Source organism: Mustela nigripes, chromosome X (assembly GCF_022355385.1).
Source record: "Mustela nigripes isolate SB6536 chromosome X, MUSNIG.SB6536, whole genome shotgun sequence".
Taxonomy (NCBI): Eukaryota; Metazoa; Chordata; class Mammalia; order Carnivora; family Mustelidae; genus Mustela; species Mustela nigripes.
In genome coordinates, this window is record NC_081575.1 from 62,752,757 (window position 1) to 62,763,541 (window position 10,785).

The 10,785-nt window shown below is 34.5% G+C and overlaps 1 pseudogene; it reads left to right on the forward strand.

The window, feature by feature from the left end:
- The first annotated feature begins 1,922 nt into the window (after positions 1–1,922).
- On the forward strand, positions 1,923–2,716 carry LOC132007087 (small ribosomal subunit protein eS4-like; annotated as a pseudogene).
- The last annotated feature ends 8,069 nt before the right edge of the window (positions 2,717–10,785 follow it).

The following is a 10,785-nucleotide window of genomic DNA, read 5'->3' on the forward strand; positions in this document are numbered from 1 at the left end:
ATTTTTTTAAGATTTTATTTATTTGTCAGAGAGAGAGAGAGAGCATGCACGAGCACACAAGCAGGCAGAGTGGCAGGCAGAGGCGGAGAGAGAAGCAGGGTCCCCGAGGAGCAAGGAGCCTGATGTGGGACTTGATGCCAGGACCCTGGGATCATGACTTGAGCTGAAGACAGTGACTTAACCAACTGAGCCACCCAGGCGTCCCAAACACCCTAGAATTTGTATGGAACCAGAAAAGATGCCAAATAACAAAGTAATGTTGAAAAAAAAACAAAGCTAGTGGCATCACAATTCCAGATTTCAACCTCTATTACAAAGCTGTAATCATCAAGGCAGTACAGTACTGGCTCCAAAACAGACACAAAATCAATGGAGCAGAAATGAATCCTCAACGCTCTTGTCAAGCAATCTCTGAAAAAGCTGAAAAGAATATTGAATCGAAAAAAGACTGTCTCTTCAACAAATGGTCTTGGGAAAATTGGACAGCCTCATGCAGAAGAATGAAACTGAACCACTTTCTTCCACTAGACTCAAAAATAAAATGGATGAAAGACAGAAATCCATCAATATTATAGAGAGTAATGCAGGCAGCAACCTCTTAGACCTTGGCCACAGCAACTTCTTGCTAGACACGTCTCCAAAGGCAAAAGAAACAAAAGCAAAAATGAACTTTTGGGACTTCATCAAGATAAAAAGTTTTCGCATAGCAAAGGAAGAAGTCACAAAAACTGAAAGGCAACCTAAAGAATGGGAGAAGATATTTGCAAATCTCTTATCAAATAAGGGGCTAATATCCAAAATCTATAAAGAACCTATCAAACTCAATACACACACACACACACATACACGCACACAAAATCCAGTAGAGAGATGGGCAGAAGACATGAACAGACATTTCTCCAAATAAGACATAAAAATGGCCAACATGGACATGAAAAAAAGCTCAACATCACTCGAGGAAAAACAAATCAAAACCACTATGAGATTTGACCTCACACCCATCGGAATGGCTAAAATTAACAAGTCAGGAAGAAAGAGGTGTTAGCAAAGAGGTAGAGAAAGGAGAATCCCCTCACACTGTTGAAGGGAATACAAACTGGAGCATCCATTCTGTAAAACAATATGGAGGTTTCTCAAAAAGTTAAAAATAGAGCTACCCTATGACCCAGTCATTACACTGCTCAGTATTTATCCAAATGATACAGTGATTCAAAGGATCACATGCACCCCAATGTTTACAGCAACAATGTCCACAATAGCCAAACTATGTATACAACCCAGATATCCATTGACAGATGAATGGATAAGGAAGATATGGTGTATACATTTATACAATGAAATATTACTCAGCCACCAAAAAGAATGAAATATTGCCATTTGCAATAAGACAGATGTAAATAGAGGGTATTGTGCTAGGTGAAATAAGTCAGTCAGAGAAAGACAAATACCATATGATTTCACTCGTATGTGGAATTTAAGAAACAAAACAGATGAACATAGGGGAAGGAAAGGAAAACTAAAATATGAAGAAAAAAACAGAGATGGAGGCAAACCATAAGAGACTGAGGGTTGCTGAAGGGGATGTGGATGGGGGGATGGGGTAGCTGAGTGATGAGTATTAAGGAAAGCATTTGATGTAATGAGCACTGGGTGTTATATGCAAATAATTCATCACTAAATTCTACCTCTGAAACTAATAATACAATATGTGTTCATTAAATTGAATTTAAAGTTTAAAAAGTTTAAAAAATGTGACAATATCAACATAAGTGGTAATATATCTATAAAGGTGCAGTTTTATATAATATTTAACCTAAACTGGAATTAATTCAAACTTTTTTTGTAAAGTTAAGAGTTGTAAGTTAGTAGTTAAAAGTTATAAGTTAAAAGTTAACTTTTATAAAGTTAAGCCTAGCACAACCATGTTCCATGGTCCCAAGAAACATCTGAACCATGTAGCAGGTCCAAAGCATATATTGAATAAACTGACAACTGTGTTTGTCCCTCATCCATCTACTGGTCCCCATAAGCTGAGAGACTGTCTCTCTCTCTCATGATTTCTCCTAAGGAACAGATTTAAGTGTACCCTAACAAGATCAAGTAAATATCTGTCTGCAGTATTTTATCAAGAGATTAATGGCAGGGTCAAACCTGATATAACCCACACTGGTGGTTATATGAATGTTGTCAGCACTGACAAGACTAGGGAGAATTCCCACCTCATCAAGGGTCACTTTGCAGTTCATAATATTACACCTGAGGAGACAAAGTGTAAGTTGTGCAAAGTGAGAAAGATCTTTCTGGGGACAAAAGGAATCCCTGATCTGGTGACCAATGATGTTCATACCATCTGCTATCCCGATCCCCTCATCAAGGAAAATGACACTGTTCAGATTGATTTGAAGAGTGTAATTACTGACTTGATCAATTTTGACACTGGCAATCTCTGTATGGTGATTAGAGATGCTGATCTGGGAAGAATTGATGTGGTCACCAACAGACACAATCTGGTTCTTCTGATGTAGTTCATATGAAAGATGCCAATGGCAAGAGCTTTGCCACCTGGCTCTTAAACATTTTTGTTACTGGCAAAAGCAATAAATCATGGATTTTTCATCTATATGTAAAGGATATCCACCTTATCATTGCTGAAAAGAGAGAGAAAAAAAAAAAAACCTCATGGCCAAACAAAACAATGGTAAAATGGTCTCTCTAGGTGATATGATTGGAAGTCTTTATACTTAAAGATAATGCAGCTAAATGAACATAAGGAAGAAGAAGAAGAAGAAGAAGAAGAAGAAGAAGAAGAAGAAGAAGAAGGAGGAGGAGGAGGAGGAGGAGGAGGAGGAGGAGGAGGAGAAAAAGCCGCAAACAACACAAAAATAAAGTTAAGATGTTAGTTGTAATCCTTACGGTAACCATGAAGAAAAAAGTTTAAGATATACAAAAAAGAAGAAGAAGAAGATGATGATGAAGAAGAAGAAGAAGAAGAAGAAGAAGAAGAAGAAGAAGAAGAAAGACAGAAAGAAAGAAGGAAGTAATAAAAATGTTACACAAGAAAAAAAATCATAAAACAAGGTTATAATGAAAAATTGTAAAACATAAAAGGTATGGCATATAGAAAACAAATAACAAATGGCCTATGTAAATCCTTACTTATCAGTAATTACTTTAAATTTAATGGATTAAAGACTCCAATTAAAAGTCAGAGATTGGTAGAATGTATGTTAACTATGTTAAACTATATGATGTCTGTAAGAGTTACACCTTAGATCCAAAGATACAAATAGTTTGAAAAAGAAAGGATGGAAAATATATATCCATGCAAATAGTATCAGAAAGAGATCTGGTGTTGCTATACTGATATCAGACAAAACAGACTTTAAGTTAAAAATTGTTATAAATGAAGAAGGATCTTATAGATCAGTAAGTGTCAATCTATTAAGGAGATGCATCAATTATAAATTTATTTCCACCTAAAAACAGAACCACAAAATATATGAAGCAAAAACTGACAATTATAGAAACAGTTCTATAATAGTATGAAACTTTAATATTCTAATAATGACTAGAACCACTCAACAGAAGATAAATAATGAAATAAATGTTGTGAACAACACTACAGACCAACTTGACCTAATAGACATATACAGAACACTCCACCTACCAACACTGAAATATATGTTTTCCTCAAGTACACATAGAACATTCCCCAGAATAAGCCATGTAAGGCTGCAAAAATAAGTCTCAAGGAATTTTAAAATACTAAAATTATACAAAATATCTTATCCGACCACAAGGAAATGAAACTAGAAATCAATAGCAGTAGGAAAACTAGAATATTCATAAATATGTGCAAACTAAATAGCAACCCCTTAAACAACTAAGGGTCTAAGAAGAAATTACAAGCAAAATCAGAAAATAATTTGAGATGAATGAAAATGAAAACACAACATACCAAAACGATAATTGTGTTTGCAGGAATTTTTAACAGTAATATCTATGTTAAAAAATAAAGATTGCAAATCAATAACTTAATTTTATACCTTAAGTAGGTAAAAAAGAAGAGAAAGCCACATCCAAAACTAGCAGAAAGAAGGAAGTGATAGAGATTAGAGCAAAAATAAATGAAAAGAATAGAAAAATGGAAGCCAACAAAACAAAAATTTCATTTTTTGAAGATCAACACAATGATAAAAACTTACCTAGATTGACCAAAAAATATAATACTCTAATTATTAAAATCAGGAATGTAAGAGGGACATTACTACAGATCTTACAGAAATACAAAGAATTATAAGAAAATATTTTGAACGATCATATGCCAAAAAATTAGATAACCCAGATGAAATGGACAAATTCCTAGAAACACACAAACCACCAAAACTGATTTAAGAATTAATAGAAAACCTGGACAAACCTGTAAGAAGAGAGACAGAATCAGTCATTAACAAATTCCCAATAAATCACATCACCAGATGGCCTTATTGGCTAATTCCACCTGACAACTATAGGAAAATTTAAACCTATTCTTCTCAAACTCTTCCAAATAATAGAATAGGAAGGAACATTTAACATATCCTATGAGGTAAGCATTACTCTGATACCAAAGCCAAACAAGGACACCATAAGAACACAAATACAGATGCAAAAATTCTAACAAAATACTAGCAAACAATCCAGCAGCATATTGAGAGGCTATATATCAATCATGTTCAATTAGTATATCCTGGAAAAGCAAGGATGATTCAATATCCATAAGTTAGTGTAATACCCCACATTGATAGAATTATGGAAAAACACCTCATGATCATTTAAACTGATGCAGGAAAAAAAAATCTGACAAAATACAATACAAACTAATAATAAAGACACACAATAAAATAGGATTAGAAGGGAACTTCTTCAACTTGATAAAAGGCATTTATGAAAAACAAATAGCTAATACTTTCTCAATGCTGAAGGACTGAAAGCTTTCCCCTTAAGACCAGAAACAAGACAAGGATGTCCACTTTTGCCATTCTATTCAACATTGTATTGGAAGTTCTAGCCAAAACAATTAGGTAAGAAAAAATAAAAGGCAACCAAATTGGAAAGAAAGAGTAAAATTATCTCTATTCGCAGATGACATGATCTTATATATAAAAATCCTTTAAAATCCATGAAAAAAAGTATCCAGCTAATAATAAATGAATTCAGCAAATTTGCAGGATGCAAAAACAGCATGCAAAAATCAGTATATTTTTATACACTAACAATGAATAATTCGAGAAAATTAAGACAACTCCATGTACAAAAGCATAATAAAGAATTAAAATTTTAAGAACAAATTTAAGCAGTAATTTGCAAGACTTGTATACACACTGAAAACTAAAAAAACATTGCTGAAAGAATTTTTAAAAGACCTAAATTAATGGGAAGACACCCCATGCTGATTGCCTAGGAGGCTTAATATTGTAAAGAAAACAGTAATTCACAAACTGAACTTCAAAATCAATGAAATTTCTATCAAAATCACAATAGCCTATTTACATAAGTGAAAAGGCTAACCCTAAAATTCATATGGAAATATAAGGGGACCTCAAATACTCAAAACAATCTTGAAAAAAAAATAAAGCTGGAGAGTCCCATTTCCCAATTTCAAAACACACTACAAAACTACAGTAGTCAAAACATTAAGTAATGACTTAAGGATAGATATAGGAACAAATGTGACAGAATTGAGAGCTCAGAAATAAACCAATAGATCTATAGTCCATTGATACTAATAAGGTTCAAAGAGCATATAATGAGGAAAGAAGACTCTACTCAGTAAATGGTGCTGGTTTAACTGTATATCCATAAACAGAAAAAATAAGTGGACCCTTACCTCACACTATATACAAAAATTAAATCCAAAAAGGATCAAAGATCTAAATGTAAGCTAAAACTAATAAAACTTTTAGAAGAAAACATAGGAGTAAATCTTCATGACCTTTGTTTTAGCACTGGAATCATAGCTGAGACACCAAAAGCACAAGAAACAAAAGAAAAATCTTGGACTTCATTAAAATAAAAATTATATCCACCAAAGGACACAAACAAGAAATTGATAAGAAATCACAGAGTAGAATAAAATATTTCCAAATAATATAAGATGGGATTAATATTCAAAATATATAAAGAACTCTTACAACTCCACCACAAAAACACAACCAATTTAAAAATGGGCAAAGGATTTGAATACACATTTCTCAAAAACTGTGCAAATGATGAAAATCTACATGTAAAAATGTCTCTATTTTTTGAGACATACAACTCAAAACCACAGTGAGGCAAAACATACACCCACAAGATAGCTACAATAAAAAAATTAAATACATTTTGGGAAGGATAAAGAGAAATTAAGACCTTTGTACATTTCTAGTGGGAAGGTAAAATAGTGAAGCTATGTGAAAAACTTTTGTGGTTCCTCAAAAAGGTAAACATAGAATGATGATGTGACCCAGGTATTCCACCCCTTGGTGTATACCCAAAAGAATTCAAAACATATATTCAAACAATAACTTGCATATAAATGTTCATAGAAGCACTATTCTTCTACATTGAAAACTACAAAACTTTGCTAAAATTATTTAAAAACATCCCATGCCCATGGATTGGAAGACAATCTTAAGGTGTCAAAACTATACAAAGCAATGGGTAGATTTAATGCAACCCTTATGTAAATGCCAATGGTGTTTTGTGCAGAAATTTTTAAAAATGTCCTAACATTAATATAGAATCTCAAAGACCCAAATAGCCAAACAATCTTGAAAAAGAATAAAGTTGGATTTTTCACATTTCTTAATTTCAAATCATATTACAAAGCTACAACAGTCAAAACAAAGTAGTAATATTGTAAACATCAAAATACAGACCAGTGGAATAGAATAAAGCCCAGAAATGATCACATATATGGTCAAATGATTTTCAACAAACGTACAAAAACCATTCCATGAGGAAAAGATGGTCTTTTCAACAAGTGGTGGTAAGAAAACTGGATATCCACGTGCAGAAGAATGAAGATGAAACCTTACGTTACACCATATTTAAAAAATTAACTCAAAATAAATCAAAAACCTAAATGTAAGAGTCAGAAGTAAAAAATTCTCAGGGAGAAAAAAAGAGGAAAACTTCTTGACATTGAATTTGGCAATGCCTTCTAGGATATAATACCTAAAACACAGGCAACAAAAGTTGAAAAAAAGAAAAAAGACAGATTGGACATCAAAATTAACAAGGTCAACAGAACCAACATACAAAATGAAACAAAGTATTTTCAAATTTTACATCTGTATATGGGTTAATATCTAGAATATATAAGGAACTCCAGAGTTGTAAGAAAGATGGCAGCAGAGAAGGAAGGTCTTAGACCCACCTTGTCTCATGAACACAACATATAATATTCATTTTATAGAAGTCCCAGAAGAGGAGACAGAATATCTATTTGAGAAAATAATAACTAAAAAATTTCCAAATCTGAGGAAGTAACCACATCCAGATCCAGGAGGCACATAGAATTCCCACCAAAATCAACAAAATCAAGCCAACACCAAGACACATTAGAATTAAATTTGCAAAATATCATGATAAAGAAAAAAACATAAAAGCAGCAAGAAAAAAAAGTCCTTAACTTAGATGTGAAAACCCATAAATACTAGCTGGAAGCATCACAACAGAACTTGACAAGCCAGAATAAAATGGCATGATATATTCAATGGGCTGAATGGGAAAAATCTGAAGCCAAGAATCTTTTAACTAGCAAAGCTATCATTCAGAATAGGAGAAAAGATTTTTTAAAAAAAAAGAGTTTCCCAGGAAAAAAAAATTAAGGAATCTGTGACTTAAACCAGCCTTGCAAGAAATATTAAAGGACACACTTTCAGTGGAAAGAAAGGAGATACCAAAAGTGACAAAGACAAGAAACTATCAGAGAAAATCTATAGAAACAATGACAAAACAAGTAATAAAATGAAAATAGATACATATCAATACATATCATGTAAATGAACTAAATGTTCCAAACAAGAGACATAGGGTATAAAAAAATTCATAAAATAACAAGGTCCATCTATATAATACCTAAGGACACTCATTGTAGACCAAATGACACCTGCAGATAGAAAACAAGGGAGTGAAATATTTATCATGCAAATGGTTGTCAAAAGAAAGCCAGAGTAACAATACTTTGACAAACTAGATATTAAATCAAAGACTGAAAAACAAAAGGGCACTATAAAATCATAAAGGGGAAAATCCAACAAGAAGATCTAGCAATGATAAATATTTATGCACTCAAATGGAAGCACCCAAATATATAAAATAAATAACAATTATAAAGTAACTAATTACAAATAATAGTAATGACATTATCAGCTTTCATACATCAATGGAAGTTCATCTAGACAGCAAATCAACAAGGAAACAATGGCTTTCAATGACAAGCTGGACCAGATTCTCTTAACAGATATAATCAGAACATTCAATCTTAAAACAACAGAATACACATTCTTTTCAAGTGTACATGGACTATTCTACAGTATACAACACACATAAGGTCGCAAAATAGGCCTCAAAAAATACAAAAATACTGAAGTAATACCATACACCTTTTCTGGTCCCAAAAATATTAAAACTAGAAGTTAACCACAAAAAAAAAATTTAGGCATCTGCCTTCGGCTCAGGTCATGATCCCAGGGTCCTGGGTTCAAGCCTGCTTCTTCCTGTCCCTCTGCCTGCCACTCCTCCTGCTTGTGCTCTCTTTCTCCCTCCCATAAATAAATAAAATCTTTTAAAAAAAAAAGAAAAAAATCTGGTAAGACCACAAATACATGGAGGTTAAGCAACATGCTGCTAAACAAAGAAAGGGACAACCAGGAAATCAAAGAAAAAAATTTAAAAATACAAGGAAAAAATGCATATGAAAAGAATGGTCAAAAACCCTTGGGATGCAGCAAAAGTGATCATAATAGGGAAGTAGATAGCAATAGAGGCCTACCTCAAAAAGTAAGAAAACTCTCAATTACACAACTTAACTCTGTACCTCAAGGAGCTTGAAAAAGAACAAACACCAAAACCTAAAACTACCAGAATAGTCTTCCTAGGGGAAGTGTGATTGAGAGCCAGAGAAAAACCAGGCCTCTCCTCCAAAAGATGAGCACAAAATCCCCTACATGAACCAGGTCTACCATAAAGAGCTGCAAAGCATCAGCTTTAGTGGAAATAGACCAGGCGCAGGCACTCCAAACACAGAAAAGACAAAAACCTAAAAAAAAATGATGAGAGAGGAATTCACCCCACAAGAAAGAACAAGAAGAGGTCATGGTCAGGGAATTAATTAAAAATAGATATAAATAGAGCAAGAAGCAGAGGAGTAGGAGATCTAAATATCATCAGGTCCCAGGAGTTCAGCTAGATAGTTATCAAACAATTCTGAACAGCTACAAACTCTAGAAAAGAGAGAAGATAAGAGCAACAATTCTAGGAACAGAAAATTGACCACTTTCTGGAAGGTAGGACATGCAGAGAAGTGAATCTGAGGCAACATTCAGGAAGATAGACCATGAGTGGGGGGGCACCTCCCAGCAAGAAGCAGAGCAACAGAGCAACCGAGCACAAAACTGGGACTTTTGGAAGTCTGCTCAACTGAGGGATGTCACTCCAGAGGCTAAGCAGGGAGTGAAGCCCTCACAGGGACAGTGTGGTCTCAGAACCTGCAGGGTCACAAAAAGACCAGGGGTGTCTGTGTGGCAGAGCTCCCAGGTATTGGTGTGGGGAAGCTGGTTGCAGAGACAGAGACAAGAAGTGTGCTCTCAGCTCACAGTTACCTTAAACTGGGATCTGAGGCACAGTTGGGCCACTGCTCTATGGGCAGGGACCCAACAAACAGCAGATCCAGGGAGACTCACCTTCCTCCTCTGGGAGGAGCTGAACAAGTTTGTGATGAAGGAATCTGCTGGGTTTGGAGACTCCAAACAGGGCCCTGCACCAGAGATAGAAATGCTTGGTCACAAGACTTGGTGAGCTCAGAGCACATCCAGAGACCAGGGAGAGCAGAGGAATTGACTGCTTTTCTCTGAGGGCACACTGAGGAGTGGGCCCCCAAGCTCTCAGCTCCTAAGGGGCCAGAGATTGGGAGGCTGCCATCTTCATTCTCCTCCTCCAAAGCTGTAAGGAAAGCATTGAGGAAACAAAAGACCAAAACTGAGCAGATTACTTAGCCTGGCCCTTGGCAAGAGCAATGCAATTCCACCTCAGGCAAAGACATTTGAGAATCACTGCAGCAGGCCCTCCGCCAGAAGATCAACAAGAACATCCAGCCAAGACCAAGTTGGTCACAATTCAATGAGAACTGTGGAACTCCAGAGCTAGGGGAAAGCAACACGTCAAATTCATGGCTTTTCCCCCATGATCCTTTAGTCTTTCAAACTTAAATTTTTTAATTTTATTTTTTCCTATTCTACTTTTTAAAATATTCCTCTTTCCAATTTCAGCGTTTTTCACCTATTTTTTCTTATCAATACCATTTCAAAAATCTTTTTTTAATTTTCATTGTTATAGTAATATTTTATCCCTTGCTTGTATTTAACCTGTTTTTTGTACACATATAGGGTTTTTTCTTTAAAATTTTGAGATACAATTTCTTCTAATAGATCAAAATTTACCCTAAATCTAGTGCATAGTTTTGTTCTAGTTTCTAACTTGATCACATTCTCGCCTCTCTGTCTTTTTTTTTCTTTTCTTTTTTCAACCCAATTTTTTTTC